At 36.4% G+C, this 15,817-nt stretch overlaps 1 long non-coding RNA gene across 1 annotated transcript; it reads left to right on the plus strand.

Moving 5' to 3' along the window:
* The first annotated feature begins 52 nt into the window (after positions 1-52).
* LOC116784370 lies at positions 53-12,757 on the plus strand. Its single transcript, XR_004356032.1, has 6 exons — positions 53-79; positions 1,294-1,320; positions 7,840-7,884; positions 10,562-10,585; positions 12,220-12,270; positions 12,730-12,757. It is a non-coding gene; the product is annotated as an uncharacterized LOC116784370 (long non-coding RNA).
* The last annotated feature ends 3,060 nt before the right edge of the window (positions 12,758-15,817 follow it).

Raw genomic sequence — 15,817 nt, forward strand, 5'->3', positions numbered from 1 at the left:
AAATCACGTCAAAAGTCAATATTCAACCTTTTGTTTGTTTTTACAGCCAAAACAGCAAAGAAAGAAGTAAAAGTACATGGTAAGACCTGTTTTAGAGTCTCATTTGTCTGGTTTGATTTTCAGTTGAGACAGGATTAGGTAAAAGGATAAAAAAAGTAATACCATAGATAAAGTTTTGCTGGTTTAATAAAAGTAACTTAAGCAACTGAATTGCTGTGGAGCAGACATGCAGCCATTTGGTCTTCTGGAACTGAGATCTGATCAAATGCTGTTGAGGAGCACAAGAGGCTGATAATTCTTAATTTCAGCTTTTAAAGGGTTTGTCTTTTCAAGGAAGGGGGCTTGCTTAAAAGTTACGGTAAATGGATGGAGAAACAAAAATAAAATAGAAGATTCAGAGTGTAAAAGGGAGGAGAAAAGTAGACTGTTTAATACGTTTTTATTCCAAACACCCATGCATTTTATTGGTTTATTTTAGAGCAGCTAGATGGTCTTATTTCTGACTGGAATCCACTTCTCAAGTTTATCCAAATCTGGGAGATCATAAAGATTTTCAACTCCTTTTACAGCTAAGCTAGATGACTCATTCGTCAGATGACTCCATTTTCTCAGACAGAAATTCTGAGCAAGAAATACCTACAATAGACAGCCAATTTATAGAAAAATGAATCTGTTCTTTTCTAAAGCATAAAAACCTACCACAGTGCATCAGAATGAAGGTATGAATAATGAAGAAAGAGAAATGTGGTAGTTCAATTAATTTGGATTTAGTTAATGTAATTATGAAGAATAATAAATTATCTGAAAAAAGCATATTTTCGAGGAAGATTTGCATAACTGGATCCTCCTCTGTATCCGTACTAGAAGTTTTCAATAAAATAAAAAAAAGGAGAAAAAAATCCTTATCTTCTGCTAAATTACTAAAGGTGTCAAAAGATTTCTATCTTATACCCTCCACCTCTGTTTAATATGTGCTCATTCTAAAACCCATATTGTTCCTTTTCTCGTTCACATTACTAAAAATAGTGGAGCTATTGAAACTCCATATATAAGTTATATATTGACCTTGTTTTCCACTGCTTTTAATCTGCAGGTTAATTAGTCCTCTGCCACGAGACTATCCAAACAAGCAATGTATGTGTGTCAGTTTCTTTCTACATAAAAAAATGAACTCCTGCTTCTGTGTAGATAGCATAGGTAGCATATTGACCAAGAGAAGAGATGTTAAGATCAGTCTTAATTTCTTTATTCATTCACAAAATTAGTGTCTGAGAGTTTTCTTTTGTTTTATAGCATCTGTGGAAAATCCGAAGTTAAAAGGTGGGTAACTGTGTTTGGTTTTAAAACAGAAATGGAAGAAGACTGTTGTTAACTTTACTGTTAATGAAAAAAGCTTCTTGTGAAAAGAAGTTGTTAACAGGTGTGACATTTAAAACAAACAACCTTTTAAATTATAATGGCTTCTTCCTTGCAGCATCTCAAAGCAGGTGCCTTTTCCTAGAGTTGTTCATAGACTAACTGTCAATCTCCAACTATATCAAATTCAATTTCTAATCCTAACTTAAACCATCAGGCTTTTGTGAAAGGCAGAAAGGAGAAATAACCAGTCTTCTATAGAGACATGACACAGAGTAATATTTCTGTTTCTGTCAGTCCTACTGCAACACAAACCCAGTGACAGAAGTGTTGTTTTCTTTAAGGAATGAAGGGACTTTTACAGGGAGGTTCAGTGAACCAGATTTTGCCTTCCTTTTACACATGAACTGTTGATGACAGAAAGGGGGAGGTGTGAGAGCATCAGTGCTTGCTTCAGAGGTTGCTCCTTTCCACAATGCACAGGGAACTGGGACTGGTGAGAAACATTAAGGACATAAGTTCAAGTTGAGCAAATATTGAGTTGTTGACATCACTGTCTGACTTTTTGCATATGTACAATGCAAAATACTAGCTCCAAATTGCCTTCAATAACATAAAAGATTTCAATTGTAACCTAAACACAAATGGAAAATGGAATGCCAAGTTACAAGCGCCTTTCACTCTCCGTCCATGTTTATTCATATCAATGACCACTGTACATTATAAACTATCTTTTTCAAACAAATGGAACTGCATGTATCAACTGCTTAGCCTTGTAGACTGTGGTCTCTGAGCTGTTCACCACAAGTGGGGAAATGTCCCAGTTTAATACCCTGCTATCATTCAAGCATCATCTTTTACTTTAGAGTTCACCTCCAAAACCTCTTTCACGTTAACCAGTAAATACTGACACAAGTAGTCAGGTTGCATTGCAAGAGAGTGCTCTTCTGGAGCATGAGGATCGGTTGCAGAATCACAACTGTGGAGATTAATGTAAGGAAATCAAAGTTGATACATTATTCCCTTTATTGGATGTTGTTATAAGTTCCCTGATTCATGGCTAAATTCATAATGTTGTCATTGCTCTGCAGCTAATTGTATTGAGCAAAACAGGAACCAGAGTAATTTAAGTATTTGTTCTCTTTATACTCCCACCAGACAAACACAGAAACTAAAGGGAAAAAATGTGGTATTAAGCTTTTGCATTTTTAGCAAATTCTAGAAAGCCAAAGCTGAATATAAAAGTAGTCTTGCTACTGTGTGACTGAATAAAGGTTGAAAAAAGGTGGATAGCTTTTTAATTGCTTAAAGCCTCTGAGTAATTTTTTTGAGACATTATTTCTTCTGTAATGCTGAAGTATGCAGGAGTCATCAACATTTCAATATCTGTGAACCCATTTCTGTCAAGCCTGTGACCACCACAGTCTGAAAAGAAGTGAAGCAATTATTTCTTGCAAAATTAAGTCCCTTTCAGTGAACTTGAAGTTCTCTTTGGTTGCTTTTGGGATATGTTGTCACATACCTTTTGAAATTGTTATCCCAATTATGGTATTTGCCCTTTTATTAAATGTTACTTTATTTAGGTCACTTGTAAAGTTTACAAACAGAATTAGTAGAGGTTTTCAAACTACAGAGCATTTAACTCTATGCTTTATTGCTGTGAGTAGCCTCATTTTTTTCATATTTCATATTTATTTAGATAAGAAGCAAATATTTGCATAAGTAATAGGTCTTCATCATGCCACCAGCATTTTGAAGGATGGAAGTGAACTCTTCCTTATGAGATCCTGAATTAAGGGGCTTTGAAAAAAACTTTTAGGAACTTCACAGTTAATTAAGGATAAGTAGAAATTTTGGGTTTCACTTATATAATACAATAATAATTCTCCTATTTCTGTTGTCAAAAGAACAGTCTCACAGCTGAAAGTGTTAGTCTCAACTATCTTAGTTTTACCATAGGATGAACCTAATGTTGAACCTGAAATTATTCTCCAGTGTCTGAGTAAATAACAACTTTGTTTTAATCTTCATTAAATAGAAATAACTGATTTTAGCTCTGGGGTAATTGTTGATTTCTTAAAAATTATTTGTTAACAAGTAATCTAAATTTAACTTTATGTTGCTAATTTTGAAACTCAGACATAGCCTATACTCCAGGGGAAAATTGTATTTATAAAAAAATGTTACAGCTGTGTCTTTTACCACTTAGTAATAATCAGAAAGGAATGCTATTTTCTTCTATGTTTCTTGTGATGCAGACAAATTCTAGTATTGCTTATTTGCTATAACTTTCACTAAATCTAATCAAGATCATTGCTTTTCAGTCCATATTTATTTGTTCTTCCTTGATATTTATTTGCTTTTTTCTTATTTTTTTTGCTGTTAATCCTTTTAGATGTAGCAGCTCTCTAGGCACAAAGTGATTTTCAATATTCAGTAGATGGTGACAAATTTTAAATTTTTAAGTACATTTTTGGAAGGCACACAGTCCTGTTCTGAAAACAAACAAGGCTTTTAACGAAATTCTCTTCTTTGATAATTAAAAAAAAATAATCCCCTGACACAGAAGGAGGTCATTCCCATTAGCTTGTATTTTTGAAGAACTATCAAACTCATACGAGTTTTCTTTCATTTTCTCACAAGCCACTACAGCATGAATTTTTTTCATTTCTCCATATAACAGGAACAGTTCCTAAACCATAATATACATTTCTTAAGTTAATGACCTCTTGAATTAGTGAGATCACGATAAGGAGCCTCTGACCTCAGGTTTCAGTGAGTGAAGCGTTTGTTATTTCCAGTCAGAGTGATTCCTTTCAGCCTTCCTTCACACTGAGCAAATATCTCAAAGTATCTTTAAAATCAGTGACATTTTGGTATGCATATTTCTGCTGTGGATGCTAGTTATGCAACTTGACTCTTTTGGGATAAAAATATTCTGATGAATTTGACTGTAGCCTACAACTATTGAGAGTGCAGAAATATTTGACTGATGAATTGCTCTCCTGGACACTTTCAGCATAAAACAGTATCTGCTGAGTTGTCTCTCATTTGATTTCTAAGAGCTTATGATGGAATCAGAGAAACAATTACCAAATGAATTACCCATTTGATCAACATTATGCCAAGTTGTCAAGAATTTTGCTGAGATATAGCAAAAATATAAACAGGCGTTTCACTCCATTTACTTAATCTATCTTTTGAAAACATATCTTACTGAAAACATGGATCTCTGGCAAATTTCTAGTTTTACCTTCATATGCATTTATTTTATTTCGTATTGTTTCAGGCAGGGGTTTTTTGTGGTTTTTGGTTTGGTTTTATTGGGAGAGGGTTGAATTTCTTTTTTTTTTTAATGCTTGATATTCTGCTGAGGAGAATATGATACCTTATAACACATTCATTTTACTTAAGTCATATGGCTAAAGGATCAACTTTTCAAATAGGGAACACCTGCAACAGGACCATTTTTTACCAAGAGATCATCTTTTAGGCTGCCATTCGGAAGCGGCATGAACTTTGAAATTGCCCAGTGGAAGGGATGACATCTTAAGCTATTTAGAAAACTTGTCACTGTTCTGATAGAAACAGAGTTTGAGTCTTATTTTAAACACCGAATATGTGTGCAGGCTTTCTATTTATGTATACTGTCAAAGTGGCAACTATTACCTTGATGATAAAAGACCTCTCAGCATTACCAGAGCAGCTCACACCTCCCGTGTTTAAAAGCAAAGAGAATAATGGAATGTCCTCTTTGTCCTTCTAGATATTGCTCTGCCATGTCCAGGTGATGCTACTTGGCAGTTCCCAAAAGTTACTCAAGCTCTGTTCTGTCTCAGCAAGTTCCTATTTACTAACACTCACAGAAGTGAGTGCACTGATACACAGAATACTATAGTACAATAGTACTAGTTATAGTAGACTCAACATTTCTCAAGGATGGCTGGTTCCTTCATCATAACCATACTCATGGTCTATCCCCACCACACAACTTTGATGACTCTGAATACCTGATCTTCTCAGAGAGCTGTATAGCTCTTCTAACCTGCAGTTCAATAGTCAGAAAATGCTTTTACTCCACTACTATTCCGGTTTTAGAAACTTTACAAACCAAAACTGCTTTCCTTTTAGCTAAAAAGCACAAACATGTTTTGGAGAAACAAAGTTCTCAATAACTCATTTTACTCTTGTCATAGGTGCTTTCACAGCTTTAGATGCTAAAATGTGTTTTGGAATACAAATGGGACAGGTTTCTGGTGGCACTTTTTATATATTTCTCTCCATATTAAAATAAGGTTATTCTTCAAGATGTTGACCACTTCAGTAGGATTTTTAGAAGCACTGTGATATCAGTTTGCTCAGTGGCAGGGCTCAGTGCTCAGACTCACCTAGTTCGTTGTTAATACAAGTAGCACTGCTGATCTGGGCCTAAGTAACATGGATGTTAATAGCAGAGATATACAATACATATTAAGGGACTTCGCTCCTCTTCAACTTTCTATGTGTCCATGAACACCAATACAAAATTAGGTACTTGGATAGAAATGGAATACTCCTCTTTTTTTTTTTTTGAGGATTGAGTCAGACATCTTTTCAACCTAGACTTTATTTTCAGGGTAACTGAGGTGCAGAAGTGCAATATTTCACTGTTTACATGAAGCTTGCTCACAAACACAGCACACCTCACAGCATCCTGGGATAAACAAGAGCAAGTGGCAAGGGAGTGATTGACATCTGTGAGTTGGTCCCTCCCACTCAACGTGAAGTAGTTCATCTGTCCATACTTGACATTTCACTGAGTCTCAGGATTCAGGGAATCTGGGAACAGATCATTCTTTTGGCCTCCAGCCCACCAGAAGACATTGCAGACAGGCCATCATTTACTACCTAAGCTAATCCTCTTGAGCCATCATGCCCAGCAACTTCAGAATGCTTCCCTGTTGCCTGGACTGCAAGCCTGGCCCCAGAGGCACCACCAGGACATTCCTTCAAAAGTAGTGAGCACATATGGAGGCTCTTCACAGGTCCTTTGAATTCCCTGACTTTCCCAGCATAAATAACGGTAACAAAACATGATCCTCAGAATTTACCTTATCTCTAGAAGGCAAACTCTTAATTTTCAACTGTGACTTGTTGCAAGAAACCATTTTGCTAAAAATACTTTTTTGCTTGACAGGTTGACATGAAAAGCTGAGAGGTTGTTATGTGCTAATACCTCTGAAGCTGCAAAGACATTTCTATACTTATCAGATGTAAATTAATTTTCTCTGTCCACTTTACATCCTGCCACTTACGCTGATTATCTATTCTTTGCAATACTTTTAAATAAGGCAATGACAGTGAAGCTTATTTTCTTAATGCCACATTTTTTTTTGTCTCAAACACTTTAAGAGGATACATTTTTAAATTAAAGTAAGGCTTTTCACTTAGCATAATAGTCATAAATTATGACTACAAAAGTTTGGTTCCACAAAAGTGAAATGTTGGCAGTGCCATTTATAGCTAAACACATGTATTCATAGGTATGCAAAATGTAACCCTGAATAATTCAATTAGAAAATATGTGGTTTGTCCTAAATATATAATCTTGTACATTGCCAAACCTGCTATGTAAATTGTCAGAAACTATAAAATATACCCATATTTCCTAAGAGAGCAAAGTCTGAAGGGATTCCTTCTTGCACCACCTCTTTTTAGATAATTTAACCCTTAGTTTGGAGCCATGAACAAATTATCTCTGTCCCTTGTCTCTCAAGCTGTGCAATTGAATTAGGAACTGTGCAAGGTGAAGCTTGGGAACGAGCAATTGGATATGTCCAGGTATCCTGACCTGTTACAACTACTTCCCCTAGCATCAGTAAAGGTCTAGCAGCTCTGCTGCACAAGTGGCCTGGTTCGCGTGTCTCCCTTGTACGCAGAAATCTCAGTATTCATAAGGATCAAGTTAGGTGTCATAATGTACAGCCAACCTGTGGCCTGTTATCCTCACTGAGACTAACAACATGCTTAAAATTGAGAATACAGGGAAATATTTTGCTGTGTTAGGGATGCAGAGTGGAGGTTTCTGTTGCAGCAAACATAAAACCATGCTTGCTTGGGGAACCTTCACAAAGTAAAAACCTGCTTGCTTTTCTCCCTTCTCCATTACATGACGTGCTGCAGTTTAGCATCTCTTTCACCTGACATCATGGAATCATAGAATGGTTTGGGTTTGGAAGGGACTTTAAAGATCATTGAGTTCCAATCCCCCTGGACGGGGCAGGGACACATTCCACTAGACAAGGTCTAGAAGAAAATGCTACTATTTATATTCTGAAAGGAAAAAAAAAATATTACCCTTTTTCAGGCAGGTAAAAGATATCTATTATGTATTCGTATACTGGAGGGGGAAAATCTCATGATTGCATTTAAGAAGAGCTTTTTCTGATGTAGCAACACTTCTGACTAAAATCTTACTTAAACCATATCTTTTATTTGCATCAGGACCTGAAAAGAAGGAAGCAAAAGCAACAAAGGCAACAGAGCAAGGTAAAAAGAAAAGCATGTTGACGTTACCTTTCTTAAAAGACAGGTACACAGAAACAATAACCTCAGATTCAGAGAGCTGGATGACGGTAACCTTTAAATCCGTTGCTTTGAGAGTATTTTTCAGGGCTTTGCTGTGTTTATCAGAACAACAGGAAATTTCCACTATGAAACTGGCTTGTCCCACTTCCACAAAACTGCAACCCCAATAAAAGGCTTCAGGTGCCCACTTCAGCTTAAAGGTTCTGTGTTGCAACTTTGTGTCCTGCCAATCCTGCAAGGGGCTTCCTGCCTCTGTAGCCTGGGCAGGGATCAGCCTTTGCTATTTAGTCTTAAAGCGTAAGTCACAATGAGGTAAAGGCTCAGAGGCCCCCTAAAGTCAGCTGAGTTGCCCTTCCTGTCCCAGATGAAACGTTAGCCCCATGAAAAGTCACAAAGGTCCACTTTAGAGAAACTCAAAAGCTTGTGAGACCTGACCTTCTAGAAGTTTTTCATGAAAAGCTTAGGATTGGTATGGATGAGGCTTGAGTGGGAATGCCTGAGTGGGAACACCAGAGGAAAGCCTACAAGAATTTCATGTGTTGATGGCGCATAGTTCAGAGGGACGCAAAGTCTGCATACAGTATCCCAAAACAACGAGAGCAGGAACACCAAGGGACCGCTTATACCCAAGCTAAAACAAAGCTCAAACCATTGAGTGATGATGCTGAATATAAAAAGAGAAGTATTGAAGCCTTAAACCGTTGAGATAAATGTGTCTTTTCCCATCATATACACTTAGATTTTTTATTATTATTACCTTCAGCATTATATCCTGCACACTTGCTTCTTGTATGTTTGTTAAAAGCAATCCTACTTTTTTAGTTTAGTATGGTAAGGAGCATGGTAAAAGACTGATGTAAATACCCAAACCTTATCAACCCTGACTTCCCTAATGTGATACACATCTTTGTCTATTGTATTTTATTACTAACAAGCTACCAAGGTGATTTTTGTACTTACTTATGCTCAAATTGGCAGTTAAAGCCCTGATGATGAACTTACCAGTAACCATCAGAATAAGGTCTGAGACATACTTACTGATGTTGCTTTGGTCAGATGAGCTATTATCCCTTTCTTTTCTCCAGTTTCTCAGCTTGTTTTCTTCAGTATTACTCAAGCCAGCAGAGATACCCTGCAGCAGCTGTCAGCAGCTTGGTAGTTGTCATGGAAAATGTTATAATTAGGTGGGCCTTGGCCTAGATTTCAGTCATTGTTAGTCTGAGTGTCTCCACACTATTTTCCACACAAGTACTTACTTACCGGCCACCTACATTGCCTCCCCTCTGTTTGGCTGTCTGATGCAACAATGAGGTGTGTGATTGCTGCAAGATTTGTCCTTTCTACAATGTACCACCATTAGATGGGACTTTGTCTGCCAAATACTTTAACTGTACCATAAAGAGCACAGACTGAGCAGTACAAACTTTAGTTTCACATGGTTGGCACGGAGCAGAGATTTCTAAACCACAGGTTGTGGTTTAGAATTCAAAAGGGGGGCAAATTCCCCAAGGAATTCAAAGGGGGGGCAAACTGTTTCCCATGACAGCAGTCAGCAGCAGCAGAACTATCTCCCCATGCCAGCAGCATCTAATCTCTCCAAGTCAAAGGAATAAGAGCAATATGTAATGTCTGTCACCACTATTTCTGCAGCTACTTTCGTGTACTAGCAGCTGCTCAGTTCCTCTGATGCACAGAAGTGAGCATAAACACTTTCAGGCAGCAATTGCCTCTGATTCTCACTTCTGCACCCTATATGTATGAAGCTACTGCCAATACATTGATCGCTCAAAGACAAACAAGTCAAAAAAACATCCAGGACATTTTTTGAACATCAGCATGAACTAACCATGCTCCTCACAGAGTATTATTGTGCATCAGGATACATTTCAAAAAGTAGAGGGATTCAGACCTAGACAAATTGGGATTTGTAATCTAGAGAAAAACACTATAAAAAGACTTGCAGAAAAATCTGGAGTGTTGGCAGCTGGATTTGCTTAGCAATCAGAACACACCTTCACTGTTTCAAACATGAAGGTTTTAGTGATCTACCAATCTATTGCAAATCCCTATGTCTGGAAGTGGGCTGAAAGGTTGTAGCAACATTTCAGTTCATTGATCTTCTATTAGTTGTAAAGCAAAGTTGTATGTAATATTTTTAACTGTTAAAAGGTGAGTAAGAAGGCACTTAACTTTAACTCTTTGTCCTATGTGTTTGAAAAATGACATGAGCAAATGTCAGACGGTTGCCAGGGAGTTACCGCCTGTTACTGAGAATTAATATTTAAAAGTCATGATGAAAAGGCAAAAATTCTTTTCTTGTGATATTCAGTAGTACTAAGAAAGGAGACCATTGCCATTGGTTAAAGCACATCACATGACACTGGGGGTTTTCACACTCTTGTTGTGTGTACACAAGGCAGGAGATGGGAAACAGAACTTTATTCACATACACTGCCAAGAGCCAGTGGAGTAGAAATCACTCTCAACACATATTTAAGCACTTAGGGTCAGCATGCACTTAAATACATTTTCATTAGCTGATTATATTAAAAGTAATTTCCCATGTGAACATGCATTCTAACATTTCCTTTTTCTTTTCTCTCTTCATTTTTGTTTCCCTTCTCTTCTCTTTCCTCAGATAAACCAAAGATGAAACAAGGAAGTAAGCCATATTTTATGTATTGCTTCTCCCTATAACTGAAAAAGTGATTTCAGATCTATAAATAATAATAAAAAAAATAACTCCTGGTGCTAGTCAGAATTGCAGATTATGATTGATTAGACAGACTAAAAGTGATACAACATAGCTGATAATAGTAAGAATGCATATGTTAAGAAATTCCTATCTGTTTATGCCCAAGAAGTTTCATCCCAATACTATACATTTTTCCTGGACAAAAAGAAGAGACTTATGAAATAGCAGTACACAAACATATTTATAAATTTTATATTTATTATTTTACACAAAAAATTATTCTCTCCACACTTCCTATGCTCACTGTAGGTGTCAGTCACGTATTCTGATTTCAATATGAGCTTACACTGCAAATCAGCACAAGGCTTTTGACATGGAATTTGTGCTACATGTTGTCATTTTGTCAAGTTACGGCAGACTTTCTAATAGACCTTGATGAGTTCAATCTTACAGAATTTACTAGGATTTATTTACGGTTTAAATTCCCATTTCCAGGTCAATCCTGTTTCACTTCTTCAAATTCTTCAGCAGCACATGTGTCACGTGCCACAATGTCTAAAAAATTTTTTTTCTCCTGAAGATGACAACTACCTCTGAAGCACCTTTCCAAATGTTTCCTTGTTTGGGATCACGCGGGACTTCAAGCTTTGTCAACAATGACTTAAGCTTTCAGTACAGAATTGTTTAATGTCTCTTTATCAAAATGCCTCATTAATGTAAAATCTTCCACAACAGTTTGAGTAACTATGTTCCTAATAATAGAGGTGCACAGCAACTTTAAGTTCTTACAGGCAGGCTTCTGAAAGTAAAGGCTTTATATCATGCATAAGGTGGCTTATTTTGGCTGGAGGTCTGTCTTTCACTATCCTCTTTCTTTTTGTAGACACTATTGCACTGAACATGGAATCTCTTGGGAATTTTGCATGACTCATGAGCACAGAAGAACAAGTTTTTCAGTCTTCCCACTGAGTTTTCTTTCTGTTGGCACAGATTTCTGTCATTAACTTAATATTTTAAAAATGGCATTGATATTTTATTAAGACTTTTAGAGATACTGAGTTCCACTCTATATGATTCACAGATATCTACAGTAAATAGTCTATTTTCTCCTTTTGAAAACAATTGACTGAATTGTACTGATGAGTACAAAACACGAAGGTCAAAGCAAGACAGCAGTATTTTCTGAAGCAGATGTCTGGGATGTAGTAAGGAATAGAAGAGACAGCTTTTTTACAATAAAATTACACTTTTGACCTTGTTTAACAAATTTCTTTCCCAAGTCTTCTACTTTAAAAATCATATTGTCTGGAAGTATTGAGTATTGCCTATTTTGAAACAAAATGTAGAAGGAGAAAAATAATGAAACATTTATTTCTTGATGTCAGTTCCAACACATTTTGTGGACTGAACTTTCTGGGTGGAAAAAGGTGAATTTGGTACAAATCTCTCAAGAACTCAATTTTTTACCATATCTTCCAATATATAGTTTTAGTCTCTCATAAGATCTAGATGCTTCATTTTCTCTTATGGTTAAATCTTATAGTTATAGCCAGTTATGGCTTCTAACTGTCGCTTTATCAGTGTGACTGCTTCTTTTACAGATCCTGGAAAAGAGAAAGAATTGAAATCTCCAGCAGCTACAAAAGATAAAGGTAACCTGGCAGAACAAATTTGTATATAACTCTAAGATCTTGAAATGCACTGGACATTTTGTTTTTAGAGTATAGTTTAGTTAGGAATTCATGTGCATAATATTATTTCACTAAATTTACTGTGAAACTTAATTGGCATTACCTGGATTAGAAGTGCAAAGAGAGTCCTGGTAACATCTGTATAAAAGCTGACAAGTCCAAACTTAGCATTTAGGAAACTTGATGATATTTATTACAAACTGCCAAGTGAAATAAGTTTTAGGTGATTTTGTCTTTCATCAAACTTAATAAAAATTGTGGTTTCACTTTGTGAGCATGCTAAAACTTATGAAAATCAGTTTTGTTCTACGCATTTAATTGGTATCTTGTGTCAGTTAGAAACCATCAATTGTTCAATCAATCATTACCCCAGATGTATGAGATGTTAACCTTTTATCACTCTATTTATTATTTTTACAGTACATGCTAAAGAAAAGGAAGAAAAGAATCCTACATTTTTAAAAGAAAAAGGTAAGACTACAAAATAGAATATAAAACTTGCTGAAAACCTCAAGAAAAGGAATTAAGGTGCTAATTTTAAAATAATCACTATCAATCCCACTATAAATCTCAACCAATCAAAATTTAATTGGTTAAAATATTCTACAGTATTTATGTCATGAAAAAAGCAGGAGGGGGAGAAAGACAGAATATGGTGAGCCAATTAACGTTTGGAAGTCTCAAAATTAATTAAATAAATATCACAAAACCACTCTGGGTAATAGTTAAGAACCTTCAGAAAACCTTCCCTGTCTGAACAATGGTAGTTCTTTAATAGGAACCAGTCAACAAAGTCTCAACTGAATCCTTGCATAAATCTTTGGACATAGGAATAAAGTAAAGTTTATAAATATATGAGTAGGAAATGTGCTTTCTGGGCTCTGTGAAAGCTATAGCTAAAACCCCAGAGCTTCATCCAGTCAACCATCTTCAACAGGAGAGATGGTCCAAATCTTTTTATGCTACTTATTTTTGTCAAATATTTCCCATGCATTGGTTTTTGTAATTTGGACAGAATAGATGGTTAACTCAGCTAAATTTCCTTTCATCAATTATTTTGCTGGGTGCTTTTTATTAATCTTATTTCTTTCCTCCTTATTACAAATAGCTTTATTTGAATGAAGTGAGTTATGGATAACTTATTTGACATGTTATTCAGGTACTTCAGAGTAAAAAGACCTACATTATATAGAAAGTTTAATATTTATTCTAAGTTATGGTCTATAAGTATTGTAAGTCTATAGATATATAGATACAGTCTATAATATATAGATATAGTCTATATATAGACTATATGTAGTCTATATTATACATATTATATATACTATATATATATGTATATATATATATATAGCATATATAGAGTGTGTATATATATATATATATATACTATATATACAGACTATTGTGGTGTGTGCTATGAATAAGTAGGTCCACAAGTTTGCAGGTGAGACTGGCAAGACGGCTTTATTATGGGCAAAATGTAAACGAACACAACTGAACAAGTTAAAAGCAAGTAAAAAGAAGGCCCCAATATAAAATGGCCTCTGCCTTATATATGGTAGGGTAGGGAAGGTGCTAGAACAAAAGGTGGAGTTAAGGCAGAGCATGTAAATTATAACCATAAAGGGAAAACATAACCATACATAGATAACCGCTGCAATGCACCAAATGTCGACCAATAAGAAAACAGGGTTTGTATACATGAGAAATAAGAGATAATCATCATCATCATCATGTCTAGGCTTCGCGAATGAAGATTTGGGAACGGCTCTACCCGCGTTTATTGCAAGTGTGTTGGTGGCTAAAAATGCCAATTCAAGATAGACATGTCCGGTTGCAAAAGGCACAGCAGAAAGACTCCTTAGGTGGTATATTCTGCAAGGCACAATTCTTTCTGCATTGTCTTTTCTCCTCAAGGGTGATCCTGCGTGCTTTCTCAAAAGCATCAGCACCGTTAGAGATGGTGTGTCTCCAGGCCTCCCAATTGGAGGCCAGAGTAGACCAGTTATGGTGGTCAATATGGCCAAGGCTGAGATGTTGTTTCAGGGAGTCCTTGTATCTTCTCTTCAGGGCTCCTCTCTTGCGGCAGCCAGTGGCAAGTTCACCATAAAGCAAGATCTTAGGGAGGCGGTGGTCCTTCATCCTGGAGACGTGCCCTGCCCAACGCAGCTGTGTTCTCAGCAACATGGCCTCAATACTTGTGACTGCTGCTTGTTCTAGAACAGATGTATTGGTCACATAATCTGACCATGAAAGGATAATAGAATAAAATATGAAATACAACATAATATAACATAAGGCTTAAATACATATTCTCAAACTGTCTACAAAAGTCCACATCTGCTTATCTTTGTGAGGAGGAATGTATTCGTCTTTTGGGTATCTCCAACAGACTATAGTCTATATATAGTTTATAATTATTTTATCTGAGTTATAGTCTATAACTATTCTAAGTTATAGTCATTCTATGCTATTTCAAACAAAGAACTGAATGAAGAGTTAGTTCAAGCAGTATTGAAAGATGAAAAAAATATGTAAAGCAAAGGAGGAATAATCTTATTGTTAGATATATTTTCAAAATCCTAGAACCTATATTCATTCACTCCTTTATTCACAAATTTAAATTAAATTATAGCAATCTTCAAATCCTGTGGTGCATATATTGTTCTTCTATGTCTATTCTACTCCTAATGTACACACACTCCACGTACATGAGCTTAGTTATCTGGACCAGAACTGTATACTCAACCTCTCTGGGGTCCTGTGGCCCTCTCCATGGACTGCCTGTAATCTATGGCTGCCTGTAATGATGGCATTGTGCTGGAAAATTAGAAAAGAGACTTGAGCGACAGCTCTGCCCCATCTTTCCCTGAATGGAACACATATGCTCAACCTGATGCTCTTTTCAAAGGATTGAGGGGAGAGGGAGAGCAGAGAAAAAGAAAGAGAGAGAAGACCCAAAATTTTTTTTCTCCCTGGCACGAATTTCTTTAAATCCAATGAAAAAGGGGTTTGCCAGCCCTGAACAAGCTTCCTCAGTGTGTCCTTTGTTGAGTGCTCCCACAGCACTGCTTTTTATCTCCTGGGCTCATATTTAATGTATCAGCAACGTCAATTATTAAGTTATTTACAGGTCCTCCTAACATGACAAACGAGGTTAGACATTCTCCAACCAGCCTTCAGAAATGGGCAGGCAGGAATTTCTTTTAAATATCAAAGTGCAGGCCAAGTTATATCAAATTTCTTACATTTTGGGAAAAGGAGACAAAAGTCTCTGTAAAAATTCCAACATGTTAATCAAAGCGTTACCAACCAGAGCTCCACACATTCATCTATGCCAAATGCATTACTGCTGCTGAGAACAAGATCTCGACCTGCTACTCAATGCTGAATACAGCCATAAATGCACCACAGGATCCTGATACCCTGAAGTAGCACTGATGACCAGCCCATCTGAGCCTGTCCCTCAGATCCTGAGAGCACTTGCTCATGTAGCCATTGCTGT

Source organism: Chiroxiphia lanceolata, chromosome 3, assembly GCF_009829145.1.
Source record: "Chiroxiphia lanceolata isolate bChiLan1 chromosome 3, bChiLan1.pri, whole genome shotgun sequence".
NCBI classification, from domain to species: Eukaryota; Metazoa; Chordata; class Aves; order Passeriformes; family Pipridae; genus Chiroxiphia; species Chiroxiphia lanceolata.